Source organism: Ictidomys tridecemlineatus, chromosome 5 (assembly GCF_052094955.1).
Source record: "Ictidomys tridecemlineatus isolate mIctTri1 chromosome 5, mIctTri1.hap1, whole genome shotgun sequence".
In the NCBI taxonomy this organism is placed as follows: Eukaryota; Metazoa; Chordata; class Mammalia; order Rodentia; family Sciuridae; genus Ictidomys; species Ictidomys tridecemlineatus.
In genome coordinates, this window is record NC_135481.1 from 138,689,901 (window position 1) to 138,704,698 (window position 14,798).

The 14,798-nt window shown below is 39.6% G+C and overlaps 1 protein-coding gene and 1 long non-coding RNA gene across 3 annotated transcripts in view; one reads left to right on the top strand and one right to left on the bottom strand.

Moving 5' to 3' along the window:
* The window catches only part of Agbl1 (AGBL carboxypeptidase 1), a 704,812-nt gene that overhangs the window by 28,009 nt on the left and 662,005 nt on the right, over positions 1 to 14,798 (bottom strand). The window lies entirely within an intron of this gene.
* On the top strand, positions 2,929 to 7,745 carry LOC144378012 (uncharacterized). The gene is made up of 2 exons (XR_013439438.1): positions 2,929 to 4,501; positions 7,632 to 7,745. It is a non-coding gene; the product is annotated as an uncharacterized LOC144378012 (long non-coding RNA).

A 14,798-nucleotide genomic window follows, 5' to 3' on the forward strand; every position in this document is an offset into this window, starting at 1 on the left:
GACTTGATTTTACAGGTCATTTTATTTTGCATGTATAAAGAAGATGCTGGCACACACTCTATTTCATTATCATTAGACTTAATTATTTAAATATAACTTGGTAGAAATTAGATGTTTAATTTTAAAAACATAATTAATTAGAGCCATGTATTAAGTGATAATATTTGGTATCTATTAACAAGGATATAATTATATGTGTCATTTAAAAACTTAGTGCAATACCAATATTTTCTCAGAAAATGAAGTAAAGAATACTAACTACAAAATATCCACAACAACTTGACTAAGTTCATTTTGGAATCCCACATGACTGGCAAAAAACACTCAAATTTAGGAAATCTGCTTAAAATTTCTTCATACACACTCTTTTTTAAAATTATTTTTTACTTGTTTTAATTAGTTACACACTCTTTAAGGGAAAGAAAAATATATCAACATTTTCAGAGAAAATGTGCTTAAAAAGAGAGAAAGATTGCCATTAGATTCATCTAACTTTTTTTTAAATAAAAAAGCTCCTCTTCCTCTAAAACATAGGAGAATTTGGAAAAAATACCTCCAGAGTTACCTTTAAGTTACAGAGCACTGAAAAAGACCAGAGAAGATGAATCCTAAGAGTTGGCCTTGTATTGATCCAGAGAACAATGCCATTCAACCTCGTGGAGCATTTAATAAATTCCAGACACCATATTTAATACTTTATATCTATTGTTAATTTTCAGCAAAGCTCATTGGGCTGTGAGTTACATGCTACTCATGTGCCAAATTTTTAGAGGGGAACAATAGAGCTTACAATTATACAAGGTTTGTTCTAGGTCACTCAGTCAATTATTAATGATGTCAGGACCAACTCTGAGATTTTGTGACAGATTTTATGCTGAGAGAAATTGTGTATTGACTTCAGAATTGATATAATTCACTCAACAATATAGAGAGGTATTAAATGTGTATATAGACATCCTTTATTATTTGATTTGAATATGCATTTCGATGGTATATGTCTATTATTTGCTGCCTAATATCTAGTAAATAACATATATGGGAAATCAGTTCTAAAATACTCTGTACTATCCTGTATATATGAATGCATATATGTTAAAGGCTTGGTCACCAAACCATGAAGCTATTGATAGGTAGTGGAAACGTAAAGAGGTAGGGCCTAGTAAAAGGAAATTAGGTCATTGGGGGTATTATGGTTTAGATATAAGGTGTTTCCTAAAAGTCCTGTGTCAATGCAAAAGGAAAATGATTAGATAATAAGATCAATAATCTATTAGTGGATTAATCTGATTGATGTCTTAATTATTTGAATGGACTAACTGGGTGGTAACCATAGGTGGGTAGGGAATGACTGGAGGAGGTAGGTCACTGGAGCTGAGTTTTTTTTGGGGGGGTCTATATTTTATCCCTGGTGCCTCACTCTCTGTCTCTGACTCTAGGTTGACTTGAGCTGAGCAGCCTTCCTCTGCCACACGCTTCCAGCATATTGTTTTGTGTCATCTCACACCCACAGCAATAAAGTCAGCCGACCAAGGACTGAATCTCTGAAACTGTAAGCCCAAGTTGTTCATGTCAACTCTTTTTCTCACAGTGATAAAGAGCTGACTAACACAGGGATGTGCTCTGAAAGATGGGGTATCCAAGTCCCTTCTTCTCCCTCTATTAGCTTCTTGGCCTCCATTTGGTGAACAGCCTTTCTCTGCCATGAGCTCTCACCATGAAATAAATACCATGCTGCCCCAGGCTCATGGACTGAAACCTTGAAACAAAATACACCTTTCCTTTTTAAATTAATTATCTCAAGTATTTTGTCACAGTAATGAAATCTGACTAGAAAAAAATGCTTATTTAAGTCTGAGAAAGTGACTAGGAAATGGCATTCAGAAAATTCCCCTGTCTGAACTATTGTAATAGAATGTAAACAGATTTGTGAGTTAGATACTAGTGTCATGCAGAACTGCTAATGTTTGTAGTTCAAGATGGGTTGGCCATTGTCAATTCCATATGTTTTGACCTTATACAATGAGGTCTTTCTATTGTGAGGTATTCTGGGCCAGGTGTGTAGCAGGGACTGTGAGAAATGAAAAAGGAAGACAGTTGAAGTTTCCTTGCAGTGATAAAGGCAAGAAAGCATGACTGTTTTCATAAAGCAGTAGCTAGGAGGGAGAGAGTGAATCATTTCTAAACTGAAATAACAGATAACCAAGTGGATATAAGGGGTGAGAAAGTGAGAATCATCAGGAGGATGCTGAGATTTCAGGAAAAGAAACAGTGAATTTCGAAAAGAGTTTTGTTTATTTTTTTCACATTTCTATAAGGTTTATTCTTTTGGATTCCACACTAATTCAAAAAATGCATTTGTTTTAAAAAAACAAACATGCCAAGAAAAAGTGACAATTCCCAGAACCCAAAGTTGCCTACTGGAGCACAGCACTTCTGGTGAGGAAGCAGGTAGGAAGGGAGCTTCTGCCACACACACTAGCTACCGCCTCAGCCTCATGCTCATCAGTGGTGTGCACTTCCTGCCCTCAGCAGATGTTTCATCAGCTCCTGCCAGAAGCCAGGCTCAGGGCCAGGTGCTGGGCACGTGAGTGAAGAACAAGATGTCTCCCACTCCTCTGGCCCTCCTAGTGGAGAGTTGGTCATTTTAATGGAAATATGAAGGCAAAAAGAAGGATGTGGGTTGTGACAGGGAAGTGGGGAAGAGGCTGTCGAATAGTGGGGATCTTAGCTGATCTATTGCAAGTTTTTGGCCTGTGTGTGTGAATGTGTATACATACCCGGGCACATGCACAGATGCACAATCTATACACACCCCTTACCCACCTCTATACATACAAATGCACTCATGTACCATACCTGTACACATATAGAACCTACATAGACGCAAGTACACACACATATACACAAAAGTACATGTATATCTTCATATATATGCACACACGCCCATACCATCTACATTTGCACACATGTACACATAAGTGCACATTCACACACGTGTACACATGTGACTGTACACAGACTTACATAAGCAAGGTACACAGTGCATCCTCTCACACATGTGAACATGTGCAAATGTTTACATGTATAGGTTATATGTGCCTTCTTGCATGTACTTATATACGTACAATGTGCATGTACACATACAAATGTAAATATGCATACTGAAAGACACCTGCATGCATGTCTACCACCACATACATACACACACAACAATACTAACCTATGCACCAATACAGACACACACAGGTATAACCTCACACCTACACACAAACATCACATATATATATCATCACACATATGTGGACATGGATCATATCTCTACACACACCCAACTTGTGGGCACAATTGTGTTCACACATACTGCTAAACACACACTATACATCTATGCACACACACAGGACAACTACCACTCACACACCAACCCCCATAGGAACCTTCTAATTATGATAAAGATTCAGAGAGCATTTACCTTCTCTCAGCCATCTTTGGCTCTCCTGACACATAAAAGTTGTTTCTAAATTTCTCCATCCTCTGACTCCATGCTTGGAATGTTTATAAGTTTGCTCGCTTGTTTCCCCTTTTGTGCTGATAATGATGTTAACAATTTTGAATTACACTTCACGTGTCAGCTCAGGTGAAGGGTCTTCAAGTGTGCGGATATAAATGAGCTAATGTCCTGCATTATTGTTGATATAATTTTTGAGTCTGATTTCCAAATGCAAAACAAGCTATATGGGTGCCTAGAGATTTAGCAAGGTCCAAGAATCTATGTCTGTTGTTAGTGGGAGAAAAAAGAAAAAAAAAATTAAAAAGTCTGCATTTGTGTTTCTTCCCTGGCAGGTACTGTTGCTGAAAAATGCATTGTTGGCTTGTTACTTAACACTGCTTTCCTGGTCTCAGAACTAGAGAAATAGGTCACTTCTCTTTCCTCCCCAGCATCATCTGCAGCTCCTGCTTCTGATTTTTTCCAAGTTAATTGATGTTTCTCTCTGTGGTAAAATGATGGGACAGAGTACTGTGGATATTCTGGTAAATTCTTCAAAGTGGACAAAGATGACGTGACTATCTCCCAGAGCCCTGGCATGCTGCCTGTAGCCACCTCTCACAAACACCCACAAATGCACAGCAAAGTCCAAGAAAGAGAAGCTTCGTGATGGTCCCTGGCAAGACGGAGCAACCCTGTTTCTCTGCCTCCTCAGAAAACAGTTTTCTGGAACATAAACCCAAAGGAAAGCTGTAATTTATTGTGGGGATTGTGTATTAATTAGTTTTCAGGAGTTCCTTGGGTAATTACAACCTGTAACATTTGTAATTGATTTGGCCAGATTAAAAATGGATGCTTTGGTGCATCAGTGAAATTAGCTAGAGGCCAAGGAGGCATGGGAGGAGGACATATCTTACCTTAGGAGACAAAGAGCAAGCTGGACTTGGGCCACATCTCACATGACACCCTCTCTGGAGACAAAATCACAGCAGGCAACTAAGATTGCACTCTCAGCAGGTAAAGTTTTCCCAAGGAAAAAAAACTATATGGGGTGACCAAATGGCTTCTGAGCATCTCCTTAACAATTAGAGGAACTGCTGCCCCTGGACTTGTGACCTCAGACACTTACTTCAGCTCCGCATTGACAACGGCCAGGCAATAAGATTAGCATGATTAAAAATCAATCCTTTTGCAAAATAAGAGAAAGGAGACTTACATGTGGAAGAGATGAGGACAAAAGGCAGGATGAATGAGGCCAGGATGCAGAAAGGAGGTGCCTTCAGCCACAGGCACCTTGGGTGGAACACGCCTGTGCTGAGTGCTATGGAAGGCCTCTGCCCTTGGGACCTTTACTAAAAGCCGCTCTGTCCCTTGCTGTACCACTCATGCCTCTGCCAGGGCTCCTTTATTCCCTCATGACCAGTTGTGCTGCTGTAAGTGGAAGGAACTGGCATAGACCAGCTGCTGGAGATTCTTGGAGGCAGCCCTTCTCAGAGGCTCATCCTCCAACACAGAGAGGCCCAAACCTAGACATGAGCTGCTTCCAAGACACAGCTGCTGGGGAGGTAGTGGGTGGAACTGGTTCAGGAAAAGAAGCAAGACATATCAATTTTGTCAGTTTATTAGCTAATATTTATGAAATATGCCATCCAAAAACTTTCACAAATTCTCAAAAACAGCTATGAAGAAGTCCAGTATTGAATGGATGTGCGATGAAGATGATTATATGACAATATGGAAAGCAAGTGCTTTCTTTTATATGAAATATAGATATAAAGAAATTAAGGATCTAAAAGATGGAAAAAGGAAGGAGTTGAGAAGGATGATCAATATAGTAAGGAGGAACAGTTAAGTGGTGAGGGACACCAGCCCTGGGCCACAAACAAGAGGTCTGACAGAAAGAAAGGATGGCTTTATAAAAATAAAGAATAGTTTCCTCTAGAATAGGTATCATTCAACTGCAGCCTGCAGGACAAATCTGGCCCACTGACTGTTTACTTAAATAAAATTTTATTGGAACACAGCAGTGTTCATGTGTTCACATATTGTTTGGGCTGCTTTGTGTTGCAATGGCTTCAAGACTCTCTCTAGAGATTTGCCTCATCCTGCTCTAGAGCAAAACCTTAATCACAAGTCATACTGCATGCCCAACAGCATATGTTCATTCCCTCTCTGGAGTCTCAAGTCACAGGACTGGCTCTTGAAGGCCGTGTCACTGAGCTACTGTGTTCCATTTAGAAGTCTGGGTCCATGGGGGAATATTTTCTGCTCCAGGCTAGAGATGGCTCATAATTTCCAGAGTACTTTGTTTTCCTCAACATCAACATGGAGCAAGGATGGAAGTAAGGATGGCTATGATGGAAATGGCTCTATCTGAAAATTAGAAGTGTGCTTATTGGAAATTTTACCATGTTCAGCTTTGTCCTTGGGGAATAAGAAAGAATGTGAAAAGAAAGAGGCAGTTTGGCAAAGACACTGCATGTGAAGGAGTGAGTGGTGTCCTAGAATGGGGTTTAAGTAATCCAGAGGTGGCCAGAGAGAAGCTGCTCAACTTTGGAGCATTTGGAGGCCCTGGGTCTCTCTGTCTGACAATTATGGAATATAGATAAATGCTTCAGTCTGAGGCTGCTCAGTGAGGAGTGTAAAGTTCTAACTGCAATTGGAGCTGGTCAGAGCCTTTTCCTCTATGAGTGAGGATAAGACTCATCACCTTCTACCAGGCCTTCCCTGAATACCTCATGATTAGCATACAACCAAGGGAAGTTTCCAGGTATCTTTTTTTTTTTTTTTGTACCAGGGGTGCTTAACCACAGAGCCACACACATCCCCAGCCCTTTTTTATATTTTATTAGGGACAGAGTCTCTCTGAGTTGTTCATGGCCTCATTAAGTTGCTGAGGCTGAGTTTGAACTCCTAATCCTCCTGTCTCAGCCTCCTGAGTCACTGGATTACAGGTCTGTACCACTATGACCAGAATCCAGGTGTCTTTTTGACAAGAGCATCTGTCCTCATAGGTTAGCTAATTTCAGCCTCCCACCTAGGAAGAACACTAATTTCCTCCCAAAGGAATGATTACCTGCTAGTCTCTTTGTCATGGATGTGCACACCAGCCAGGCCCAGGGCTATATTTTGTAATGATCCCTGCAGTGACGTAGGGATCCTTTTGTGCTATTCACTTGGAAATTGGGGCAGAGCTGAGCATCTGCCACCCTCTCTCCATCCAGGTTGTTGTGTAACTCAAGTTTTCTTAGTGACTCCACCATTGAGTGGCAGGTGAGATAACTGAAGAAAAGTAAGCCACAATTATACACTTTTGGTAAGATTGTAAATTAGTATAACCACTAGGCAGATCAGTAGGGAGGTTCTGCAAAAGACTAGTCATGGGACAACCATATGATCCAGCTACACCATTCCTTAGTATTTAGCCAAAATAACTAGAGTCAGAATATTATATATATATACAGAGTAATATGCAGAGTCATATTATATATACACACACACACACACACACACAGCATATACAGAGTCATATATTCTCATGCTTATAGCAGCACAATTCACAAAAACCAAATTGTGGAACCAGCCTAGGTGTCCATGAACAGATGAATGGATAGAGAAAATATGGCATATATTTATGGCATACACACACAATGGAGTTTTTTCAACCATAAGGAAAAATGAAGTTATGTCATTTGAAAAAAAAAAAAAAAGGATGGATCTTATGTGTACTAAGTTAAGCAAAATAAGTCAGACTCAGAAAGTCAAGAGTTGTATGTTTTTTGTTTTGTATAGATACTAGACAGAAAAAAGGGAAAAAAAGATGTGGGAGGATCCCATAAAAATGGAAGGGAAACTAATAGAGAAAGGAGAGCAGGGGAATAAAAGAAGTGAGGAAAAGGGGAAGAAGTGGAGAATGAAATTGACCAAATTTTGTTATGTGTATGTGTGAATATGTAATGATGAATCCCAATATTGTGTATAGTTATAATGCACCAATGAAAAATAAAAAGAAAAGTGTACCAGAGAGCTAGCTACTGTGGGGTGGTTATGAATAAAGGCAGGGTATTGGTATTGGATTTCGGCACATTTGTACAGAAATATGGGATTTGGGATTTAACAATTGACCCATATACTCTTTCTCCTACAGAACTCAGAAGAGTTTCTTAAGCCCAGTGAATGAGAAGAGTGGGTAGAATTAGTCCCTGAAAATCCCATCGTTGTCCAGGAATGGGAAATAAATGTTAAAATGAGAATAAAATCAGTATTGCTACTGTTATTATTATGGCATCAGGCACTATACCTCATGATTAGCATACATCCACTCACTCAAACTTCTCAACAACCACAAGGGTAGGTATTATTATTATTATTCCATTTTAGAAATGAGGAAACTGAAGCTCAGTTTCTGCCACAGACCGGCTGCAGCAAAATAACTGGGGGGGGGTGGGTGGTGATGAGGAACTTGTGTAGATTGATACAGCAGGAGTGGGAGCCGTTTATTGTAGGACAGGAGGGGTATATATACATTCCACACATCTTATCTTAATTAACATAAACTAGATACAGCAGTCAACCAATAAGGAATCTCCACACTTAATGGCTTGCTGGCCTTACTTCACAAACCACTCCCTCTGGCAAAATGCCAGGAGCCATCTTGACTTGTTTACAGACCCTAACAAGTTTCCTTGTGTATGCATAGGAGATGCGGGTTGGCCAGCCACAGATTTTACCTCTCCTTGACCCAGAACTAGTGGCAACCATTCCCAAGAGGGACTCTCCCACAGGAGAAGAACTAGCTTTCTTACATCTGAAACATGAGGTCTGAACACAGCTCTGGAAGTACAGGGTAGCCTCACTCCAGGCTCCTGGCTACCTGTTCTGAGGAGTCCATTAGTGCAGCTTTCCCTCTATCCAGCCCCTGGTTTCTGGGGCACCTTCTGATCTCTGTTAGGCCTGAAGATCTGACCTGAATCACTGACCAGTTTACTGGCATATGGTCTTCCTGCCCCTGCCTTTCCTTGTGGTTGAACGTTGCCACCATCATTGCTCTCGTATGCTTCCATGGATGTATTGCATTGCGATTGTGTAGTCCCTAGAATCCAAGAGAATGGCTGCCTAGAAACTGAATCCAAATGCTCCATGTTTCAATAACTTGAATAAAAATGCAAGCCTGGATCAAACTGGAGTTGGCTACACTGTCTTATGCTTAGTGACGAAGGGTCTCCAGCATTTATGGCAAATAAAATCCTGCATTCTGTCTGACATTGCTGCTAGGATACTTCAGGAGTCAAGAGACAACTTTGTTTCCTTCTTCACCAATTACCTGATGATCTGGATCACCTGATGGTCAAGGAGTGAGTGATAAGGAGGAAGTCAAGTCTCCTGTGGAGGTAAGGTGAAATCCCGCCTTGGCCTTGAGTCAGTGTTATCCTGATCCCTACTCAGTTCTTAACAGTAATCCCCTTGGGGAACACTTTCTGATCTCTACCTTTAATCCTCCCTTTGAACATGGAGACCAGAAAGTTGGAGGAAAGCCAGGGGTTCAATATCCCATGTAATCGTTAATTTCTTTCTCATAGAAAACAAATCTATATGTCAGTGCTGTGCTAACACTGCATCTTTAACATCATCACAGTAGCTTTAGGCTAGTAAGCATTAATAAAACAAACCTACTTGAACAGATGCAAGTTAGACACTAAAGAGAAAGTTAGAAGGTTTTATGCTGATCCCAATCATTCATTCATCTGCTCCTTTTCTAGGAAATCTTCTATTGAAAAACAAAAATTAAAAACTCTAATTACATTGCAGCAGAGGACACTCTCCAAGTCTGAGGGAAACTGGTGCATTTGTCAATCAAGGCTGGATTTGGAGATGTGATTTAGCTCTGGGCTTGTCCCAGGTAGCAGGAACGTGTGTAAGACCTAGGTCTTATTTATGGTGACAGTGGCAGAGTGTGATGAAGTGATTGCCTTAGCAGGGCTGGGAAAACCTAAGACAGATGTCTCCCTTTTATTGCTATTAAAAGATTCTTAGCATTTCAGGTGAAGAGAAATTGTTGAACTTCTTCTCTGGGGGTCATTAACTAAACAATCAAAAAAAAAAGAACAAAGTACATTTTATTCCTGTTGTGTATTTTTTCTATCATCTAAAGTAACCATCATGATTATGACTTCTTTGTTTTGTTACTGTAAAACAATAAAATTTGCTTTTGTGACTTATTTGTCAGGGACATGTTCTGCAGCAATCAAAAAGTTGTGGGGCTAGAGATCATGCTTGGAGACCTGTAAAGTTGTTTTTGTGAACTTTTGGATTGTTACCAATTAGTGCATCATAAAATACAATTTTAAAGATAATTAGATGAATAGAATAGAAAGAGGTTAAACTAATGATAGTAAAATTAGGGATTATTTCATCAAGTTATGTCTTTGATTATATATGTGCATGCTTATAGATACAGGACCATTGCATAAAATTTGCTTTTTAATATGGGTTCTATTAACAAAATTTGAAAAATACTGTTCTAAAAGTTAACCCTAGGTTAAATAAGTGGCCCTATTTCTTTGTCTTGTGGTATATCCCACATAGAGCAAAGTCTCTGACCTCAGATTATGTGGCACCCAATTAGCAGCTGATGTTTCCCAGCTTCCACCACATAGACTCAGGTACCTACTCTGATGATCACTTTGAAAGACCAGGGCTTTTCTCAAACCAAGAACAAGCCAGATTGAGTGAGTGCCTGAACCATGTAGGGAGAAGGAATAAACACTAACTTAGTACTTATTGTGTGTTGGTTTTTGTGTCTAGGGTATGCACACTCACACACACACATAAAATTTATAGCAAGCTTAGGGCAGGTATTTTTACTATATTTTGTTTTTAAGGAAATTAAAGTTGAAAACCACAGCACCATGAGTTTCCCTAAAAACCTCATTATGTTGGGTTTTTAATTCTTCTTTTCCTTTTATTTAAGTAACTTCTGGGAGAGTTAATATGCCTTGTGGGATGAACTGGGAAATACTGGCAAAATTTTGGCTCTCTATTCAGGCACTTATTTTAAGTCAGCAAACCATGCTGTTAAAATGGGTTTAATTATTAATGAAGGGCTTATTTGGTCTTGTCTGACTTGACCCTCACCATACATCTGTCAGGTGGATAGGTAAGTTATTGTACCCATTACAGAGACCAGAAACTGAGAACTCAGAGGACAAATATTTCAAAGGCTTAATAAGCAGTACAGCCAAATACTAAACTTGGGCCTGACTTCCGAGTTCTATTTTCTTCTATAAATACTACTTCTATAAGACTATAAAGACCATTGTGTCTTCAGCTGCATTCTGTAGTTTTTATTATGTTGGAGATAAAATAAAATAATTAACACCACAGGAAAGATGGAGAATCTTAGTACATTCAGGTTGCTGAAACCAAATACCATAAACTGGGATATCTATGAACAACAGACATCTATTTATCATCGTTCTCAAAGCTGGTAAGTCTACAATGTAGGTGCTAGAAGATTTGCTTTCAGGTGATAGCTTGTTTTTTAATTCATAGTTGACAACTTCTCTGTGTGTCCACACTTGGAAAAAGGAGAAAGGGACCTTGCTGTGACCTCTTCTATAAGGACACTAATCTCTCTCCTGAGGGCCCCACCCTCATAATCTAATCACCTGGCAAGGACTTCACCTCCTGATATATTATGGGTTAAGAGATTCTAATATATGAATTTTGGGAATTCATACCACAGCAGGGAGGAAAACTGGACATTCTTAATACTGTAGAGTAGAGATTGGCTAGTAAAGCTGTGAGAACATTTTCAAATACCTTTAAAAGTGCTGGAAAAAAAGCAGATTCTTAAAATTTTTATTATCATTATTAATATCTCTTAGTAGCATTCAACAGTAACTAACCAGATTCCTAACTCCTTAATAGAATACTGAGAATCTTGTTCAGAAATCAACTCATCTGGCTCAGCAGGGAAACAGGAAAGATCAACATGCCTTCGCTCCCATACTGTATTCCCTGAGCTCTTAGAATGAAAAGCAAAGATAAGGATTTTTTCTCTGTCATTTTAAACAGGGAAAATTAATTGCTCCTGCAGAGATGAAAACTTTTATGTTTCAAAAGAAATAGGCACAAAATGCTTTTTTTCCCTGTCAGTTCCCACCTGTGGAGACCTAGGGTTTGGCTGCAAATTGTTGCTTAAAGAATATATTCACAGAGACAAATGCCAGAACCTTCCCTAATTGGAAATGGCTGGTCTGGTAGACACTGTGGCTGAAGACTGATGACAGGTAGGGGTGAGGTGTATAATATTTGCATGTTTGAGAATGAGTGGCTTCATGTCAACTGTGTATGTAGAACTACATGTTCCTATTGAACTGCTGAGTAGTGAAAATTAAATAAACGAGGCTTGCTAACCATACAGTTATGGATTTGTAACAAGTGTTAAAATACACCTATGCACTTTTCTATTTTATCTTCAGCAATAGTAAATGAGCTCACAATACCATTAGCAACAGATCATAATTCATTAATGAGGAAAATTTGACCAAGAATTTCAGAATAGGTCGGGGGTGGCAGGGCTTCTATCTTCTGATCTTTAATGCAGTAGTCAAATCAGTCCATCAATTTGTTTCTCAAATGTTTTCATCTTAAAAAAAATAGGAATGCTGCCTTATTTGTCTCTAAAAAAAATGTATTGAGGAGAAAAAAGTAAGGTGGCTCAGAGGGAATTCACAGGAACTGTTTGTGATTTCAGCAAGCAACTCTGCAGTCCCAGCAACCTAACTATTGCAGTTGTCTTGACAGAGTGCTCATGATTGCTTTGAGCTGCACAGCAGCCTTGGAATTCACTCTTCAAAGGTTAGATATGTCTTGGTTGATCAATAGGAGTTTGAGAGATTCATTTCAACATCTCTTAAGCCATTTCTCATCTGAATGAAGCAAATGGGGACATGGATATGATAGGGTTGTTAATAGTATCAGATGTGACAATCTGTACCAGAGTCCATCTATAAGGGGAGCTGTATTTTAAAGTCAGATGTATTGTATGGCTATCATTCAAATAAAGAATTTGATTTATCATTTTTTTTACTTGACTAGGTACAGAATTCCAGACTCTCTTTTGGCCCAAGCGAAGATCTGGGGTTCCCTGAGAGTTTGGAGGCTTGGATCTTTGGCATAGAAAGAGGTTAGAACTCATTGTCACAGATGAAAAGGAAGGTGAAGATGATCCTGCAGGTTAGGTAAAATATCAGAGAGACAATATGAAGATAAACCAAACAATCTAACCATTGGAAAAGGCCAAGCAGCTGTAATTTTGAGGTACTGAGACAGTTAGATGTCACAAAGTTTAGTAAACAGTGGTGGGGGGTAGGGGGAGAAGAGTGTGTAGAAGGATAGGGTCTCCAAAGAGCTAGTCTACAGAGAGGACAACCTCTGTTCCAAGAGCTTGTAGAAAGGAAGAAGTGAAGGGAAGTCTGTTCAGAGAGTCAGTGATGTCACGGCTTATGGCAAGGCAAGGAGTGCATTTGGGCTTGTTTGATGACTAATGTATCTGAGCTTCCTATCAGAGCAGTAGGCAGGTCTACAGGCTGGGGTCTTGCTTGGTCCTTTTCAGTGTCTTTCCAGATGGATATTGCCTTTGACATACTAGACCCCATAGCTAAAGGATGGGTTTCTGAAGGGACCATGAACCCTGGAAACACTTTTTTTTTTTTTTGGTCCTCATCTGCTATCCACAGATAACAATGGGGAAAAAATGAACAAGAAAGAGGGCCAGGTAGAGAAGGAGGAGGAACAGAAGGAGAAAGAGGAGCCAGGACCAGGAGGAAGTATAGAAGGAAGAAGAGGAAGAAGAACAGGAGAAGAAAAATGACAATGATATTCTCTTATTTGGTTTCTTGAGCTGACTTCTCCACTAATTCACTCAGGTAAGTCTGTCTAACTTCATGCCAAGCTTCCAACAGCAAAGCATCACATGGGTCGAGAGAGTTGGTGGGTGCAGTCTAAACTACCATCCCTAGTCAATTAGCCACTGGGTACCACAGGTGACCTGTCCAGTGTTTCTAAGCAGTAAAGCATAAGGGAATTCATATTTTAGATATTCATTTAAGTTAAAAACTTTGTTTGGAAACTTCCAATGCTGTTGCTGCAGCCAACTGGCCAAATTGAGAGATCAGATCCAATTTCATCTTTGATGAAACAGTAATCTCAGTACATCTGACGCATCCCCAAGAGTACAGGCAGCATCCTGTGTGCTAGTTTATTCCAGAGGGAATCAGGGCTACAGTTACACTGCATCTTTTCTCCTCATGGATTCTCCTACTCGCTTATTCATCAGATGGCTTTTTTTCTCCTCTCCTTTCTTGCTTTCCATATATCTATTTGAAATATGTCTGAAATAAATCCCAGGGCTCTCAGGAATCTTTCTGCTCATGTAAGCATGTGTACAGTTTCCATTCTCATGTTTTCACACAAGCAATGTTTAAATGTCAAAGGGAAAGGGCTTTTGTTGTGCTTTGTTTCCTATTTTTATGCTTTTCTGCCGACACGCTTTCATTTTTTCTTATCACAGTGAGATGCAAGCTATGGATTCTCTTTTAAATGTTTTTTTTTTTTCAAGGCAGAAAGAGCTAATGGAAAAGCTCAAATCCTGACTCCACTGTGCACTCGCTATTTGACCATCAACATGTGACTTAAATTCCATAAGCCTCAGATTTCTTTCTTGTAAACTGAGGATAAAAAATAAGGAAGAGCAAAAGTATTGCATAGTTTATAGAAAGCACTGGATATCAGTGGCTAAGTTGGTTCTGTTTGTCTTGTCTTCCAGAAGGCAATTTAGCCAGAAAGTTCCTATTATTCAATTATGAATATGAATTTCTTATTAATCAAGGTTGTGTATTAGGAAAGACATTCTCTGAACAGAACTGGAGAAATGTAGCAGAAGGAGCAGGAAAATGTTACTCAGCTGCAGCTGTCTCAAAGCAGGAACTTGTGGGCAGTGGGGTGGCCTGTTTTCCAGCTCTGTTGGACACACGCCCAGATAATCAGCCAGGCACTGTCAAGTCACAAAGTGATGCTTGTCTTTTCATGAACTCCCTGGGAAAGTGAGGAATCAATTTAATATTGCTGCAGAGCTAAGAAGGCTCTCAAGAGATGATTGAGCTTAGACCTTGGCCAACGGAGGTAAGGTATGCAAAGTACTTAGCCATGGGTCTGGTACACTGCTTCCTTTGACAGATTTGTAATGATTGAGGTAGTAGGGCTGGATTTATTATTACTATTATTAGGAATCATTTGTCTGTGATCAAGT